Source organism: Solanum stenotomum, chromosome 8 (assembly GCF_019186545.1).
Source record: "Solanum stenotomum isolate F172 chromosome 8, ASM1918654v1, whole genome shotgun sequence".
Classification (NCBI taxonomy): Eukaryota; Viridiplantae; Streptophyta; class Magnoliopsida; order Solanales; family Solanaceae; genus Solanum; species Solanum stenotomum.
Window position 1 is genome coordinate 56,459,974 of NC_064289.1, and position 20,169 is coordinate 56,480,142.

Here is a 20,169-nt window from a genome sequence, read left to right on the forward strand (position 1 = left end):
ACATATTTTACTTTAACTTTATCTCTTAGACATAATATATTAACGTGCTTTTTAACTTGGTCTCGACTGACATTTATACCTTCCGACTTATGAATTTGAACAAGTAGGCAGTTAAATTTGTATAAAATTGAACACGTAGACACACACGTTCTATACATACCATAGTATGTGTCATACATTACATAATACAAATCAATTCGAGTGTATCTCATGTGAATTGTTATGTAAAATGTGTGTTTTACTTGTTCAATTTTATATATATAATTTTAAGTGTTTAGTTGTGCACACTCAAAGTTGAAATACGTAGATGACAACTGAAGCCAAGTTAAAAGGGCACGTTTTATGTAGTTATTTATATCTCTTATTCTCTATTGTCTATGTAGATAAATAAATCTTGATTGTCATTAATAAAATATTTTTTAAATTATAATAATTATTTTACAATATAAATAGATTATCTTTTAAGAAATTGCTATGAAATATATCCTTATTTTATTAATTATTTTTCATTATTCGCATCAAAATATATTTATAAAGTTATCACATAGTCATAGATTCCGCTAAAATTAATAATATTATTTTTATTATGTTCATTGATTTTATTATAGAACGACATTAAGTTATACTCTCAATCAATACTTTTTCTTTTCTAGATGAAATTAATTATTTTTAATAAAAAAATTGTTATATAGATTAAAAATAAAATACTTATGATTTTAAAAGAAGTATAAAGAAAAGATAAATATTGATAATATAAGGGTAGAATGAACATTTTGAAAAGTCAGTTAGTAAAAAGGGAGGAGAATGATAGCTTCTCAAAGTTGAGGAAAATCAAAATCCGCGGATGTAAATGATTTTCACCCTATTATATTATATTTACATCGGAGATTGATTGTTTGTATACCTCAAATCAAAATTCGCATTACTAACATTCTCTTAGTAGTCCGTCTCATATTAGATGAACATTTTCTATTTTGAACGATAATTAAGAAACTGATCAATTTTATTATTTTGCCTTGTTCATATTAATTAGTTTCTTTAATTTTTTTTTTAATTTTCAAAATTCGTTTAAATTTTTAAAGACCATATTAATTGTAGGCGTAATTTTTTTTTATATTAATTTAGTAAGTGATTAGATAATATGAGATAAATATATTTTTAAGTAACCTTGAACTTTGTGGCTTACTAATATAATAGCCAAAACTTTTGGGGTTTTGGTGAAAAAAGAAGAAGTCTCCTCTCCTGTGCTTGAGTTAAAATATCAAAAGGTACAAATTCCATTCTTCTCTCCCAATTATCAGCTGCATATTATATATATCTGAAGACTCAGAATCCCAATTTTCCAAAATCTTAATCCGTTGTTGGTTCAATCAATATGAACATCTTTTCCAAGAAACCCAATGCCAAAGGTTCGATTTTCAACTTCTTTATTTCATCAAAAGTCAATTTTTTTTTGTTTGTTTACGTAATTGTTGCCTTAGAATACTGATTTGGGATTGTCTTGAGGTAGGGGTAAAGGTTTGTGGGACTGATTTGGGATTGAGGGTTAGTTGATTGATTGTTGGAGCCTCTTAAAAAAAATGATTTTTTTTATTCTTGGTGTTTGATCATTCATAATATTGAGCTAAAGATTTGTTTTTTTTTTATGACAGAGGCGCTTCGGGAGAGTAGAAGAGAACTGACTCATGCTACCAGAGGTAAAACTATTTTACACTTTTGTTCCTCCTTTCCCCTGGAAACAAGATACATTGAGCTCGTAGGAAATCCATTGTCTCGAAATTGAACTATATGTATATGTGCAGAAGTGAATCCAAGATTTAAAATTGACGGGTTTGGTCTTTAATGTTCGTAACACATAACTTATTCGACTTCTGAAATTATGGTTGGGAATATAATACTCCTTCTGTTTCAGTTAGAATATAATGGTTTAAACATGTCACGTGGAAAGTTAGAATTAAAGAGTTGCCGAAAGAGACATTCTTTTTTAAAACGGACCGACTTAGAAGAAAGTAAGACAAACAGATTGAAATGGAGGGAATATTTGTTAAAATTTTAGTGGTTTTACACATACAGACACACACATATATCCATGGTCTGTATCCAAATTGTTGTTCGGGTTAACCTGTTGCTAATAAACTACATCTGCCACTGTATATATATGTTATAGAAAATTCAAAGGGGAGTTATAAAATATGTTGAAAGGTACACACTATCTTTAAATATTGTCTGGCTGAAGCTGCATTAACTCAATTGTTATAACTTCCGTGATTAGTTATTCTATTTTAATTTTATTTATCATTGGCCTTTTCTTCACCTTTTCTATAATTTGATGTGTAGAATGATGAGAAAAAATGCAAGGGGAAAGGTAGTATTTGAATTGTATTTAGCATATTCGACCTTTGCATTTCATTCTCACTGTAACTTTTTTTTGGAATACATTAGATCATTACGTAGTTGTAAAAGGAGGAGGCTTGCAATAGGTTGATGCATGACCAATGTAAAAATAGTCAAAACTATGATGTGAATACTCTAAATACGAAGAATTCTTATTGTACCCTGCATAGTTTGGATTGAGACACAGTTGATATGATATTCAATTGTTAGGTCATTGGTACTAGATGATATTGTGGGGGCTTTATGAGCTATGCCAATATTGGTTTGGATAGTTGATAGAAAGTATTATTAATTCCAATCAGAAAAGAAATTAATGTTATTGTAAACCTGAGGTATACAAGTGAGATAAACAGTGACTCTACAGGCTTAGGGAGTAAATAGAGTCACTCACTGGCAGAGGATTTAACAAGTTTATTGATCTCAACATCCACACACACGAAAGCCTTTGGAAGGTCTTCCAAACAAGCGTAGGTCTTTTTGAATCTTTGTTTAAATTGGCCTGATATACCTTGTATAAGATGCTCCAGTTTTTATTAAGTGTCTTCTGCAGTAGCTACTTGTATCATAAATGACAACCGTGCTAAATATTTTCTTTTGGATAACCATAGTGTCTTGGCATTGCACACACCTTGATTAATTCTACACGGCACTAGCACATGTACCGGGTAACTCTATCCACCAAGGCTTGGATAGATAAGAAAGAAATCACCTAGTTGTTTGCCTCCTCTGGGAAGTGAATCTGAGACCTCATGGTTTTCAACCCACTTCATTGACCACTAGGCCACACCCTTGGGTGCCACAACAGTGTTATTGCGTTCAACCAAGGCCTTTCTATTGCGCAAGGATGTAAAAGATGTTCTTGATCTTTGTTTAGGTTGGATTACCGTTTGCATTTAGGAAATTCATTATTGTGTCTACTAGAGATTGGGGTATACAGTAAAGTCTTCAATAGTGAATTGCTATATTCTTGTGCAAAGTATCTTTCTTTGTGGAGTGGGGATGGGGGGAACTAAGTTGTCCACTGCCTGGATTGGCTCACACATATTTTGTAACTATGGACAAATTTCTTTCATTTCCCATTTCTTTCAAATGAATATACATATGCCATCCATTCTACTTTGGCAACTTTTAGTCTAATTAAAGTGGACACAAAAACAAATATGGCAGCAGAAGAATATCCTTTCTTATTCATTTATGAGTATTACAGTGGGTGCTATATATAGCACTTAGAGTAGCCACGTGTCTTAACATGAGAGGAGAATGCAAATACAATGACAGCTGTATAGTATAATGGATAAGAACAAACAAAACTATGTCGTTTTATGAAATAGAAACAACTACTAATCTACTATCTCTAATAGCAACTTTATGTTAGCTTTAACATGTTAGGGAACTGGATGAGATGATGTTCAATTGTAGGTAATGTAGGTAAACTATGTTCTGTGAATGGGGATTTCAAATGGTAATAATTCATTAGTAAGTTGTAATTTCTTTCCCATCAGAAGATTCACACAATCTCTGTGAGGGCAAGTTAGGAAGATCATCACACTGATATCCACAATTTTCTTTTTGGTATGGAAGTGCTTCTTGTAAGTAACTGTTGAGTAATTTATTTTAGTTTTAATATTGCGATGTAGGTATTGAGAAGGAAATTTCTGCTTTACAATCATAGGTATGTCCAGATCTAGTTTTGATGACTGTTCTTGGAAGTGCATAGTGTGTGTTCATGAGATACACTTTTTTTGCGATTTTAGAGCTTGTATAACTTTTCATATATATCACACTTCCTTTACTTATGGTTCTTCTCATGATATCACATCAATAAGAGATATTTTTATTTCTTTCTTTCATGGAACAGGAAAAAAAACTTGTTGCTGAAATAAAAAGGACTGCTAAAACTGGAAATGAGGTGGGTCTCGAGCATCATCCCTGGAGACTTAATTAGCAGTTGTAATTTATCGTGTTGCTGCTTAAGTAACAGCTGAATACTCAGACGGTACTATATCATTTGGAACTCATGTGTCATCTGCTTTTCTCTCTGCATTTTCAGACAGCAACAAAGGTTCTAGCCCGTCAGTTAATCAGGCTTAGACAGCAAATAGCCAACTTGCAAGGTAGTCGGGCTCAAATGAGAGGTATAGCGACTCACACACAGGTACTCCTCCAAGTCCATGTTACATGCTTACTAATTTCAGTTCTTCATTCTTCTTTTTCGGATGCATTTGAAAAGCTTAATGCCCATTGCAGGCAATATCTGCCCAATCTTCGGTTGCTGCAGGCATGAAAGGAGCCACTAAGGCTATGACTGCTATGAATAAGGTTTGATGGCCAAAGATCATGATATCTAATTTAATATTTTCCATTTGATTGTTTGAGAGATCTGCATACACTCTACCCTTCCCGGTCCCACTTTTGGGACTGCACTGGGTTTGTTGTTGTATGAGTGAATGAAACATAAAAAAAAATCCTCAATTGTTTTTATTCTTAAAAAAGAGTGAAATATAAACTCATCTTCATACACACGTGACTATAATTCAAGGAAATGGGGAGACCGACGAGGTTGTCTCACATCGTATTGGAGTGTGGTGGATGAAATGGAGCTCGCATCTAGTGTCCTATGGGATAAAAATGTGTCACTGAGACTTAAAGGTGGGTTCTATAGAGTGGTTGTTAGCCCAACCTTGTTGTACGGGGTTGAGTGCTGTCTAGTCAAGAACTCTCACATTCAAAGGATGAAGGTAGCATAAATGAGGATGCTTAGATGAATGTTTAGGCATACTAGGAGGGACAAGGTTTGGAATGAAGATATACGGGACAAGGTGGGGTGGCCTCCATGGAGGATACGATGCGGGAAGCGAGTCTGAGATGGTTTAGGCTTGTTAAGAGAAGCACAGACGCCCCAGTGAGGAGGTGCGAGAGGTTGACAATGATAGGTCTAAGGAGAGGTAGGGCGAGGAAGAATTGGGGACAGGTGATTAGACACGACAAGATACATTTCAGCTTAACGAGGACATGACCCTAGAAAGGAGAGCATGGAGGTCAAAGATTAGGGTAGATGGTTAGTATGTAGTCTATCGATCTCTCCCTTTCCAATGGTAGAGCGTGGGTCAAGCCTGGAGCACCTATCTACTCCCTTGCCAGTAATATCACTATTGTGCTAGCATTACCTTATTCTCCAATTTTATTTTACTACTATTGTTGTGTCTTGTTCTTTGGTTTTCTTTACTATTTAATGTCACTACTTCTCTGTGTTTAATATTTTCATCGTAACTTNGGGGACAGGTGATTAGACACGACAAGATACATTTCAGCTTAACGAGGACATGACCCTAGAAAGGAGAGCATGGAGGTCAAAGATTAGGGTAGATGGTTAGTATGTAGTCTATCGATCTCTCCCTTTCCAATGGTAGAGCGTGGGTCAAGCCTGGAGCACCTATCTACTCCCTTGCCAGTAATATCACTATTGTGCTAGCATTACCTTATTCTCCAATTTTATTTTACTACTATTGTTGTGTCTTGTTCTTTGGTTTTCTTTACTATTTAATGTCACTACTTCTCTGTGTTTAATATTTTCATCGTAACTTTTTTTACGCTTGCACTCTTCTGAAAAATCATCTTTCTTGAGCCAATGGTGTATCAGAAACAACCTCTCTAACCACAAAGGTAGGGGTAAGGTTTGCGTACACCCCACCCTCCCCCGACACCATTTGTGGGATTACACTAGGTATGTTGTTGTTGTGTTCATCTTCATATACCTGGAGATGGATCTCATGGTGAGAGGGTTCCTGCACTCTTCACTGGTTGGTGGGATGCTACTTCTCTTCTCTTGAACCCTCTGAGCTCCTTGTGGATAAATTAAAGATGTGGGCTATATTGGGACTAGCAGTTTGATCCATTCGTGTTTCTCGACTCATCTTTTCTTTGTTCCTTTTTCTTCTTGCCTCCATTATTTGGTTTATTTTCATATTACTCATTAAAACATGGCATTTGTGTTGTATGTGAAGTCACCATCATTCCTTCTAAATTTTAATTATTATCAGTTGACTCAATGCAGCAAATGGACCCTGCAAAGCAAGCGAAGGTGATGCAAGATTTCCAGAGGCAATCAGCTCAATTGGATATGACGGTAAGACTGATTGCACATTATGTACTGATTCTAAAATAAAATCATATCTCCTTCATGTCCACTCAGATTATTAGAAGTCAACTCAATAATATGGTGTTCGTATATGTAGACTGAAATGATGTCAGATGCCATAGATGATGCTATAGAGATGATGACGAAGCAGAAGAGGAAACTGAAGATTTGACAAATCAGGTATGCTTTTAAAATCCCGATTTTGTAATGACTGAAAATAGTTAGTGGACGTGCACCAAGCAATGTGTATTTACTTTATGCTATCTTAGTAGTTGATTTAATTGAAAATATCCATTACATATTGATTACTCTAGTGATGCAAGTCTTAATAAATACTCGCACTAAGTTTGGGAACCCTTATCCTTAACTGCGAAAACCAAAGCATCAAAGACATCGGTCACCTAGTAAATAAACGATGGTCTGCGATGTCATTATGGGTGTCTTTAGGATCATTGTCTTTTTAATATAATGTATTATTTTGGATTCTTTTCACGGAAAATGGTAAAAGTTCCCCCTAACATTTGTGATTTGTCTTATATATGTCGTTCACTAATCTATCAGCTCATAAAAGCCCCCAATGTTATCTTCTATCTCAAATATACCCCCAAAATAAAAAAGGTCCAAATATGTCCCTCACACTAAAGGTGGAAGCCGCATCGGGGTATGGTTTGGACCTTTTTAATTGCTTAGAGGTTCAGTAGAGTCCATTTAGGACCCCAGGATCTCAGATTCAAATGGTGACGAAGATTTGCACCATATATTGCATATGTATATTCATTGAAAATGGAATGACGATTGAATGTGGAATATTCTTTCTAGAAATCAATTAATTATGAAATGCATTAAAAAATATATATACTAAATTTCTTTACACATGGTCCCACCTACTTATCGGCTTCTTGCATGTTAACCCAATCTTATTTTTGCAGGTCCTTGATGAAATTGGAATTGATGTTGCCTCACAGGTTAGTTTTTTATTATTGTTTCACATTGGAAAAAGTAGTATTTTACTTGCAAGAAGGAAAGGAGTTAAGTTCCGACAATTACTGTGTTTAATTGAAGATCCCGTGTTTTGATCTGGACAGTTGTCAACAGCTCCCAAGGGTAAAATTTCTGGAAAAAGGACTGAGGAATCAAGCAGGTTCGTCTTCATTTTCTTTTGATATAGTCTTTTTGTTACTTTATTGCCCTTGAGTTTGCTCTGAAGGCAGGACTTGAAAGAAAAGTATGCTTTAGCTTGAACAATGAAGTTAAACCATAAAGTTAGTGTAACGAAGATGAATGTGTGGTAGGCACACAACACGGGTTCGAATTCAATTGATGAATTAAGTTTGGGATTTTAATGGAGAAGGACAGAGGGAAGAGGCTCAAATATCCATCGAGTTTGAAGCTAGAAACAACATATTTCTCAGATATTCAAAAAAAGGAAGAAAAAAAACCCTACAGAGCTAGGTTTCACTAACATGCGTCTAGAAATTGCTAGCCTAGTTAAAGCCGTGCTAGTCTTCACTCGACTATCTTGGTGTTGGAGCTGTTGATCTGAGCTATCACTTTAATCTCAACCGAGCTCAACAAATCAAGTGTAATCTTTAACAAGCTCTTGGCTGTTCAAACTTACCAATTTGGTGAAACAATTAAAACCACAAAAATTGTAGGCCAACTTTGTCTGAGCTACTTTAAAAAATTGAAAAGGAGAGTATAGAGACTAAAAACGGAATACATAATAGGAGCTATTACAACTAGGCAATAATGGTAAATGATGAACTAATTTTGACTCAAGTACTACTGTATCCTCGAGCAAAATTACTAGACATCTTCAGTGCATTGCTTGCTGACAGATGAAGTATGTTGCGCTTTTGGTTTTCTATTTTTCTTTCTTGTAAATAATCATATTGTATTAGTATGAAGTGTTTTTTTCGTGCTCTTTGATCTCATTAACTCGCTCATGTACATTTCGTTGTTGTGCTTTCGTGCTGGCAGTTCGGGGATCGATGAACTGGAGAAGAGATTGGCTGCACTTAGAAATCCTTGATGTCAATATCTTGGACTAGTTCTTATGGAGTTTCACCATACATAAAGCATGATTACTGTAAGTTTTATGTACATAATTTTACTCCAAGAATGCTGTGATGCATCACTTGTTGGTCTACTTTGAGTGATAAATGGTTGTCCAAAAGTTACAAACAATGTATTTGTCATTTGATAAAGTCAATCTTGGCATGACGTTCTTTCATCCCTTGTCATGAATTTTTTTACTTTCATGTGCTAGTGTGTGCACATTTTGTTTAATAATGGTGGTATCCAGAAGCAACCTATGCAAACCTCGATTATTTCACCAGGTACCTGTTACCTCCCACCAACATAGGTATTGGGCAACTGTGCCACTGGTGGTTAGGCAGATGGGAAGCAATCACCTATCATATCATATGTATATATAAAAGAGAACCCTAGACCTGCCTACATGGCGCTACCACAAACAAGGATTTCCTTTTAATTGTTGCGACTTTTATGAAGAGTTGTAACTTTTATGAAGAGTTGCGACGTTTATGAAGAGTTGCGACTTTCATGAAGAGGTGCGACGTTTATGAAGAGTTGCGACTTTCATGAAGAGTTGTGATTTTTATGAAAATTTGTGACTTTTATGAAATCCGAAGGGTTGTAACTTTTTCAAAGAATTGTGACCTTTCCGATAAGACACAATAAACATTTGTTCACACTAACCTTTATTGTCTATAAATAGAGAATTTTCCTCTCATTTTAAAATAACGAAAATTTTGACCTTCTTCTACTTTTGGAAAATTAAATATTTGTGTATTTTGCTCCTGTTGAATGACTCACGAACACCATTGTTTTTGTATCAATACACTGGTGAATAGAATTGTTCTATCCTGAGAGGATGTATTCATTTAAACCTCGGGTACTAGAGAAGAATAATTTCCTTAAGGGGACACTGTGCATTCAGTGGATTCGATTTTTTTGTATTTTGTTTCATTCTATTGTTGCAGATCCTGGTATGTTTTTTACTGTCATTAATTTATGCTTATATTATTAATTGTCATTTTTGAGTACATGCTTTGAACATTGTTGTTAGTTTTCAAGCAAGTTTTTTCTACTGGAATTGTTGAAGGTACAATAAAAAAAATCCCTTACAAATCTCTAATTTCTTCATCAACGTCATCCCTTCACATACAAGGACAAGATTTTGTGTTCTTTAGAAAATTCTCTGAGAGTTAATAACATAGCATGGCCATATTATTTGGTTTTTATGTTGTTGTTATCTATTTTTACTAAATTTTATCAGTGGATATTATGAGCACTTTAAGGCTTGAAAGTTGATTAAAGTGTTAATTAATTTTTTGAGGTATGTTATTTCAAAACATGTGAAATTTCTTGGTTAGAATGATTTGTTATCATCATTGGATACATAGTTTACTCCGTTTAATGTATGTTTTTTTTCTCGTTGTTTTGTTGTCTCCTTAAATTTGTATTGATTATTTTTCGTTTGATATGTATATGATCTCACTTGGACAAACCTTTTGTCCTTTTAATGTTTTTCTTTATTTCCTTCTCATTAGCTTTTCTAAATATTTTTTGTGTGAGTTATGACTATTTTCGACAAGCTTAATTTGAAGGATATGAAACAAAACCTACTCTAAATAAAAGTAATATCTTAAGCTACAAAAGATATGTCTATTAACATATATTTATTGTCCTTCATGTCCCAAGTCATTGCTGAGCGTTTGAGTTATCTAGGTTCGACTCATTTTTAATTTTTTCATGTTCGAGAATATTTCTTTAACATGAGTCTAGAATCCAACATTTTGATCTACTTGTACTTTCATAATGCAACAATTATACATACATATTTCTGAAAAAGTCGTAAAGTTGCATTGATGAAGCATCTAGAAGGGCCTTCAGAGCTATAGTTTAATAAAGAATGAATTTCTAAAAAGGGTCAACAATATTATTTTGCTGCTGTTTCAAATTTATTTTTCTCCTTCTATATATTTTGTTAGGGTAACAAAGTAATAATAACGAAAAGTGGTGAACGTTTGACCTCAGAGAAGTAGATTGTGTAACACCCCAGAAAATTTTTAAACTGAGACTCGAACCATCCTTTGTTGTGAGTAGGATTTTACCAAGGAAATTAAAATTTCTTGAGTGTTAAGGTCACTAGATGTAGCACCTTGAGTTTCAAAAAGAATTAAATTGGAAATAGCAAAATCTGAAATTTTGCAAGTTATGCTTTAGTATGAGTTTTGGGTCGACTTCAAACGACCATAAATCCTACTTCAGGATGAGTTAAGTGTGCTACCAGATACTGTAGCGAAGATCTTTGAATTATCTTTCCAACGCCGCTGAGTTTACTAAGTTTCAAGGTCGTATGAGTGAGATATGGCCTTTTGAAGTTAGGTTGTCCAGTTAAGAAAGGTTAGCCGAAAATGGTAAGGGGTATTTTGGTCTTTTCCTTACCAAATCAGATTTAATTCGTTTTTAGTAATATTTTAGGGGTCAAATATGATTAGGTTCAGTTTTATAATTGTAGTTTACACCTAGGGTTTTAGTTGAGAGTTCAAGAAGAGAAAAGAAGAGAAAAGAGGAAAGGATCGAAGCGTTCAACAAAATTCTTGAGAGTTGTTGCGGATTGTCACCATGGGTTCGATCCCTAAGAGGTATGTAAGCTTCCATAGTGTTGGGTTAGTTCACCTACACGCCAAACATGTTATTTTCAGCGCAAATTCCATTCTTGAAGTTGAAAGATTTAAGTTCTTGAAGGTCATTCTAAAGACCTTCAAAATCTTGTTGTGTTGGGTTTTGGATGATTTCTTGAGATCAAAGTGAGTGTTTTAAGGGTTGTATTGAGTAGATTAGAGTGTACTTATGTTAAGTAATTGATTCTAATTGATTGGGGAAGAAACCATTCGATTCTAGGCGAGTTAGGGTGAGAAAACGAGCAAAGAAGTTCGTCGCGTTTTCTGGGTTGGGGCCTAGCGCGATACGCCTGCCAGAGCGCCCCAAACCCACCTCTGAAGTTTAAGGGCTGGCGCCCCGCGCCACCCATAGCGCCAGGGTCGCCTGCCCCATCCAGTTTGTCGTCGGTTACCTCGTTTGAGTCCTTTAAAGTGCACCTTCACTCCTTTTTGATTCTAACTACTCTAAGCTACTTTTAAACACCTAAAATCATTCCTAACATGATGATAACCTTGAATTCATAATTCAACTTCAAGTTAAAGTTGAGAGTTCATTCGAACATTTCGAGAAAGTCCCTTTGAGTCCTTTTGTGGAGTCTTCTACAACTTCTAGTAACTTGTTTCAAGACTCGAGCAAGTGAGTATGAGAGTGAGAATAATGTATTCATGAGTCTACCTTGTCATCATGAGATCTTTCTTATCATGAACCATAACTCTTGAATTCATAATTCACATTCAAGAAAGAGTTAAGAGTGGAGTTTCAAGAAAGCCTTTGAGTTCAATTGTGAATCCTTTGAGATCAACTATCGATTTGAACTAAGTTTTGACGAAGTAAGTCAGAGAAAGAGAAGAGTCATATATATGAGTTCCATGTAGTTTGTAGACCTTCGAATCAAGTCGTTCATGCCCATAAATTCCGCACGAACTCCATAAGTTGAGTATCTATGAGAGGAGTAATATCTCCAAGTTCTAAACCTTTAAGTGTTGAGTTCCTAATCTCTTGTGAGAAGTATCTTTGAGTCCTTGAGTTGAGTAATTCATGCTCATAATTCCGCATGAACCCTCTGTTGACACCCAATTTTGACCGACCTTTAGCAATTTTGGGAATGCTATTCGATTAAATACGCATTTTAAAATATATTTCGAGTATAAAATTTTAGTCGATTTTGTCTAAAAATTATATATTTTTAGACGCGTGCTTTATAAAATTATCGTAAATTTTATTTAAATATTTTTTATTATTATTAAAAACTAAAAGTAATTACTTTATTCAAATGTTTTAAAATTTAAGTGATTTTAATTTTATAAAAATATAATATTTGTAGTATTTTAATTGAATAGCATGTTTTTTAATTTTTCTCAAAATTGTTTAAATTGTAGCCTTTTTTTTATCCTAATTCATTCCAATTCTAGTCTATTCAATTTCAATTTTTATTTCAATTATAACCATCTTTTCATTTCAATTCTAGCCAATTTTATTACAAATTTGGCCATTTCAATTTTCAATCTAATTTTCAGATTTTTTTTGATTCCATTTAATCTCATCCGTCCACCTGTTAAGTTAAATCCTAGCCGCTCATTTAAACTAATCCTACGGCTTGGATTCAATTCCCCAAACCTTCCAATTTAACCTAGAAAGACCCCTTACTCTAAACTTTTTTTCATCTTCTTCTTCCTCTCTAAGATCAGCCGCCTCCTCTCTCTCTCCCTCATTTTGCTCCGGCCAGCAAGCTCCGGCGCCCCCTCTCTCTCTCTCCCTTTGCGCCTCTTCTCTTCTCCTCCCTTCGCTCTTTCTCCTTTTCTGTCCAGCCGCCACGCGAGGCCACCAGCGAACAGATCTGGTCAGCGCAAGAACCAGCAGCCAGGCGAGTGGAGCAGCAGGCTCCATCGACAGTCCAGCAACTCCAGCCGGCGACAGCAACTCCTCCAGCAGCGAGGACCACCAGCAACATCAACAGTGAGCTCTGGCCAGCGAGGGAGGCAGCAAACAACAACAACTCCGGTAAACGCTGGAAGATCCGGCGAAACAGCAAGCAGGTCACCGGACCATCAGCGACTCCGGTGCCTTCAGCCGGCGAAACCCTTCTCCTCTTCTCTTCTCTTGATGGCGTGAACACCAACAAACACCAGCATCAATGCTCCGTCCAAGAAGTCGGTCATGCAAAAGGATTCCGGTGAAGTTCTTGGAAGATCGAATTATGTTGAACGATGGATCTTAACAGATCCATCCAGGTAAATTCGATTGGCTTAAAGTCGTATTAATTTGTTTTCATTTAAGATGTCGAGAACTCGGGTATCATAAGTGCTCTTATCATATTGTTTGTTTTAGTGTATATGATTATCGCTTACTGGAGCTCTTGATTTAGCAAAAAGCATATGAGGTTTTAGTTTTATGTTCAAAATTCATACTCGTATGCTTCTATTATGAATCTGCCTGTGTTCAAGTTGAGAAGTTTGTTGGTTTAGTAAGCATGGGTTTTAAATTCTAATCGATGGGTTTCATTGATTTTCTTCATTTTATATAGTAAGTCAGTACTCCATGAAGTCGATTTGACTTGATTCTGCCTCGTAACTTTGATTTAGCAGTATATAATTGAGAGCTATATTTGTTTTCCTCCTAAAATAATTAATTGATCATCGGAATATGTGTCTCTTGAATCTGCATGCTGATTTATCGCCAATATGTATGCAACTATATCAATCTCTCAATTTTCCTTCTGTTTGTATAACTGATTAATCCATTGATTGCTACGTCGATTATTTACTTGTTCAAGGTTTGCTTTGCTATTGAGGTATGATTTGTTTTTTTTTTTAGATTATGAATTATTATGCTACCTATGCTTAATATGATATAATCTGCTAGACTCCTGCTTCTACCTATGGTAAATCTTTAATTTAATAAATAAGGAATGTTATTATTTCTTTTCCATAAAATACTAGTGCTGATTTTATATAAATTGATAGATCGCTGTAAATTGATCTCATTACCGTAATACTCGTCTTAACAGATTCTTGCTTATTTATTTATGGTAATATAACAATGAGTAATTATTTTACTTAGGTGTTTATTGCTTTTCTTATACATGCTAGCCGGTTTTTACCTTTTTAGTTGTAACTTTTAATTATATCCTTGTCTTATTTAGCTGCTCTTATAATTGGTAAAAGTTTTAAAAATCGGATTTAGTTCTTCTTTAATAAGGAAATTGTTTATTAATTGATTCCTAAAAAATATTCATTTTCCATATATATGCCCCTCTTCTATTATAAATAAGACTCCTCCCCTCATTATTCACACTCACTTTTTCCACTCACTCTTGCACACGGAATACTCTCATAACCTCTTTACATTCACACATTGCTCTCACATATTAAAATACTAGAATACATATTGCTCTCTGCTGGAAAGGATTTTCGGGGTGAACTTTTAAGAAGTGTTTTGCTGTGTTCGGGTCGAATAGTGTGGAATTAACTTGTCTTCATTGCTGATATATTTTAACTGCTTAACCGGTTGGTGCTCTTCATACGTATTTAATTTCGTTCTTGCATCACTATTTAGTTACTTATTTATTATGCATGAGTCCCAAAAATTGGATAATCATAAATGAAGGAAGCACCCATGTTCTTTTTATATCTCCATCTCCTTTCATCATGTGTTTTAATATGATTATGTGTTTGCTTCATGATTAGGGCTATATGATCGATCTTATAAATAATACTTGCTTTTGTTATATCTATATGTACTCGTGGTATTCCTTTTTGGTTTAGCAGGATTAAACTAGAAACTCAAGACATGAAGAGTCGCCACAATAGAGAAAGATAGACATGCTGATTTCATTTTTACTATTTTTATTATCTTAATTTTTATTTCAGTTTGTAATATTTGTATAAACCACTAACTCTCTCTCTATATATTATACTTGGGGAATCGTCTAAGGGGGGGGAAGGGGAATACTTGCTAAGTGTTTATTTATTTATTTATTTATTTATTTATTTTTGCTTATTTTATTCCTTATGATTTGTCGAAGAGAGCCCATCCCTGCTAACTAAACACTTAAAATTGGTTGAACAAGTTGTTGTCCCTTAAATCATTAATCTAAAATCAAGGTATTTGTTTGTGTATAAATCTGAAATCGATCAGCTGAAGCAAGTTGAGTCAGTTTTCGGTTAGAATTTGAAAAAGGGTTTATATGATATTTGTCTGTTTTTTTAGTTTAATCTTGGCATAAGATCGATTAATCTTTTACATGTTAAATGTGATTATGTGTTGGTCTAATTGTTTATTATTTTTTGCAACAATCTAGAAATCATGCCTATAAGATTTTACCTCTGCGAATTTGATAGTAAGTGCTTAATAATGTGTATGCAGGCCTGTAGGTTTATGATTAAGTCTTAATAGATTTTGGAGTTGGAATTTATGTTTAGAACCAGATCCATATTCCAGCATGTCAATTAATCACAGTTCAATAATTGTAAATCATGGATAAATAAGATAGTAATAATTTTATATCCTCACCTAGATACCCTGCTTATAAGATTCAAATAATCATTTAAAATCTATGCCTATAGGAGCCATATAATTTTCAATCTTTCAAGTCATTTAGAAATCATGTATATAGATTCATAAATAATCTTTTCAACATAGTCACACTTAGAAATCATGCCTATAGGTTTCTAATTATTATTGTATCCTTATATAGGGAGTAGACTTTAGTTTTGATAATATTTTCAGCATGCGCACTTAGATACCATGCCTATAGGATCTAAATAGTTTTAGAAACGTAGTATGTATGCATATATGATGTAATCAATTTACCACTTGGAAATAGAGAATCAAGTATATAAGATTTTGATATGTTTTTACATGCTAATCAGGTGAAACCCTATTTCAAAATTGTAGCAACTTTCCAGTATGTCGAGTAATAGAATTACATCTCGTTATCCATTTTTCTACAACCGTTTTGTAACACGAGTTACTGTCACTTAATAAATAAAATTTAACAATTTCCTTTGCACGCCCATTTAATTTGCCCTGGCTTGATAAAATTTTAAAATAAGTGAAGGTCTGGCTTTAAATATTATGCTCGCATTAAATCTTGCTACCTTAAATACCTGATGCCTGATAATCATTTTCTACATTAAAACACCATCTCTGCCAATTTTAAATAAATATTGCGATATTGCTTTTGCTACTAAATTTGTTACTGCATTTTTTTTAAGTCTTAAAATTTGTCCTAATGAAATTCTGCTTGAATTTTAGTCCCTGCATTATCAGTAATTGTCTTGTCATTCCTAATCAACCAATAGATAATTTTCATGCATGCTTTATCACTAATAAGTAATTTCTGCATATAACCTTCTGTCCTTGATTAAATCATTTAACGCGTTATTATGAAGCTACGTGTATGTTTGTATGTTCACACACCTTATCAGGCAACCTCTTCACTCTTGCGTGTTTACTAGTATGTTTAAATTAAAATCTAGAGGCTAATATGAGGCCATACATGCTAAATGCTCGTCCAAAGTGTTTGACTTGGTGTCTAGGTGGGCCTATTATATTTTATTTTGTCTAAATTCACCCTAATAGCAGTCCAATGCCTCTTGGACCTTATGTGGGGACGCTAGACACCTTTTAGAGACGAAAAGCATGCGGTGGTAGGGTAGGGGTAGTCTAGGCCCTATGGATATGATGACATCGACTCGGTCTAAGCGACAAACCTTGGTTTTGTCTGTCCCTACGAGAAGCCGACCGAAATAAAGAAAAGTCGAGTGCTGATCCTAAAGTCCTTCAGAGTCTCCATTTCCCTTTGTCCCTTTATCTATAATAATTATATTTACTTGGGGTAGCTTTAATAAAAATAAAAATGTGTTTATTCTATCTAATTGTGTAAATTTCTCTCCCCTCGCTTATCTCTTTATTTAATGTGTAATATTTATTTACTATATTATCACTTAGTCTCGCATGCCTATCTAATTAACTAAAATAATTAAAGTGCCCTTAATTGCTTAATGTTGTTATCACTTAGTTTTTGCATGCTTAATTTATAAATAAATCAATTTTAATTGTTTAATATTATTTATCACTTAGTAACCATGCTAATTAAATAAACTAATAATGAAGTGACCTTAAATGCTACTTGTAACCCCCGCATAAATTGCATGAGACACGGCCGGGACCCACATTTGTGGACCTCGAGGGATGCCTAACACCTTCCCCTCGAGGTAACTTGAACCCTTACCCTGATCTCTGGTTCGTTGACCTTAGCTAGACTTAATTAGGTTAGATAGGTGCCCTAACGCGCCTTAATTCGTTAGGTGGCGACTCTTCATCACCCAAAGCCCAAAAGAGTTGTTAGGTCGTGCACCAAAACCCGTTTTGCGAAAAACGGGGCGCGACACCCTCTGAGTTGAGAATTCTTGAAATGAGTAGTATCATTGAAGTTCTTGAGTTCCAAGTATTGAATTCTATCTATGGTTATTGAAAACCTTGCATTGAGTCGTTCACGTCCATAATTCGGCATGAACCATCTTTTAAGAAGTCTTTTACAAACGTTTTAACATTGTTTTAATACTTAAGTTTTGAGTTCAGTAAAGAGTAAAATGGAAGTTCTTTTCTTCGAAAGTATATGGGGACTAAGTATTCCCAAAGAGATTTAAAATGTTTTCACATTAAAATAAGAACGGAAACTGAGATTTTCAAAGAGCCTTCGGGCTAGTTTCAGAAAAGAGTAATCGCTTTCTAAATGAAGTAAGAGAGGAAACTGAGATTTCCAAGATAACCTTTAAGCTAAGTTTTTGAGCACTAATCTCAAATCAGAGAAGAAGTATATTTTTAAAACATAAAGAGCTAGTATATTTTGGGAGTAGTATTGAGCACCGATATGGAGGCGAGTTCAGACAACTCACAGCCCCCATAAACCATGTAGCCATCATGGGTAGAAAAGGGTCATACTTTTTAGATGAACCCTTTTCACAATAGACTAGTGGATCCATTAGGCAGTTCGGGCCCTATACCTTTGGCTGGGTATAGGATGTGCTGGCAGCGTGAGGTAGATCGTTGTATCATCATTATAGCTCTTATGTGATGGTTGTCAATTAGAGAAACTCGCACAGAAGTTATTGTATTCTTATATACACAGTTATTTGTATTTTTACATACATTTCAGAGTTATGTTGTATCCTTGCATACACACAGAGTTGACAACATGTTTTTAAACAGTTTGTTTCTTTATATTACACTTGTTTTAAATTGCTTTATATTGAAATGAGTTCACTCATATTGAGTTGAGTATCCAACGTCGAGTATCATATCCTTGAGTTGAGTATCTGATCTCTGAGTTGAGTATCTTATCCTTGAGTACTTCTGAGTTGAGTAAGTTTGAGTAGTTTGAGTATCCTTGAGTGTTCTTTGAGTAAGTTTGAGAAGAGGTAAATATGTTTCCTTTTTATCAAGTTCAAGCTTATGTTATGCTTTAGAATGCCCCTTACATGCTCGTACATTCCACGTATTGAGCCATTTGGCTTGCATCTTCTCATGATGCAGACATAGATATTCAGGATCATCAACAGGAGTTTCGTTGATACATCCGAGAGTTCGAGTTAGCTATGGTGAGCCTCTTTGCTTCCAGATGATTTCATTTACTTTTCAGTTCAGTTAGGATGTCGTAGATCTTGTCCCGACTTCCTTCTTTATCAGTTAAAGGCTTCATAGATAGTCAGTATAATTGAGAAGTCTGTATTATTTATTTATTTTATTAAATATTTCAAACACTTAAGTTGCCAATTTTGGGGAGAGTTGAATATATTTTTATATTCAGAGTTTTTTTCATTTGAGTTAAAGCTTTGTATTTCAGTTTCATGAACTTTTATTTCAGTTTTTAAGCTTTGTATGCTTGAATCAGTTTTTCGCTTGTAGTCAGCCAGGATGAGGGTTCACTTGGGGACCAACAATGGTTCTTGAGTGCCGGCCACGTCCAGGGTATAGACTCAGGTCGTGACAAATTGTCTCTAAAAACATTTATTTATGTTGTTGTGGTGTACATTTTTAACGGTCTTAACTTATTTATAACTAATATTGATTATCGAAAACTTTCACCTAATTTTTTTCAGAAGGAGTTATTCTAACCATAAAATTATTAGATTCTATATTTTTCATGTACAAAAAAAAAAGAAAAAATGATGCTTAATCGCTACATAAAAACATCACTCAGTTTTAACAAGATAATTATATCATCACATAACTTATGATAAATTATGTAAAAAATAAAATGATTAGATATGAAGATATTTTTAATCATTCATTATATATTTACAATTTTTGAGATATGTGATAATGTCAAATCATTTAATTTTTGTTGAAATGTTCTTAAAACCTACTAAAATTTACTTTTTTTTTCTTTTCTTATAACAATCAATTATTGGAAATGTTGTTCAAAAGCTTAGAAAGATTTCGTGCGGGTAAATTACCTAGTATATATATAAAAGAGAACCTTTGGCCCGCCTACGTGGTGCCACCACAAACCAGAATTTCTTTTTAATTTATTTATTTTCAAAATTAGCCTTCCCCTTTCATGAAAAGTTGCGACTTTAAGGAAAAGTTGTGACTTTAATGAAAAGTTGTGACTTTTATGAAAAATTGCGATATTTATGAAAAATTGTGACTTTTATGAAAAGTTGCGACTTTTATGAAAAGCTGTGACTTTTATGAAAGGTTGTGACCTTTCCGAAGGGTTGCAACTTTTCCAAATAGTTATAACCTTTCTGATTAGGCATAATAAACATTTATTCACACTACCCTTTGTTATCTATAAATAAAGGGATTTTCTCTTATTTTAAAACAACGAAAATTCTGAACCTCTTTTTCTTCTTCACAATTAAATATTTGTGTACTTTGCTCTGTTGAGTAGCTCACTGACACCATTGCTTATGTTACTGATCCTGATATGTATT

At 34.2% G+C, this 20,169-nt stretch overlaps 1 pseudogene; it reads left to right on the top strand.

Moving 5' to 3' along the window:
* The first annotated feature begins 1,355 nt into the window (after window positions 1-1,355).
* Window positions 1,356-20,169, top strand: part of LOC125872870 (vacuolar protein sorting-associated protein 2 homolog 3-like) — a 377,001-nt pseudogene continuing 358,187 nt past the window's right edge.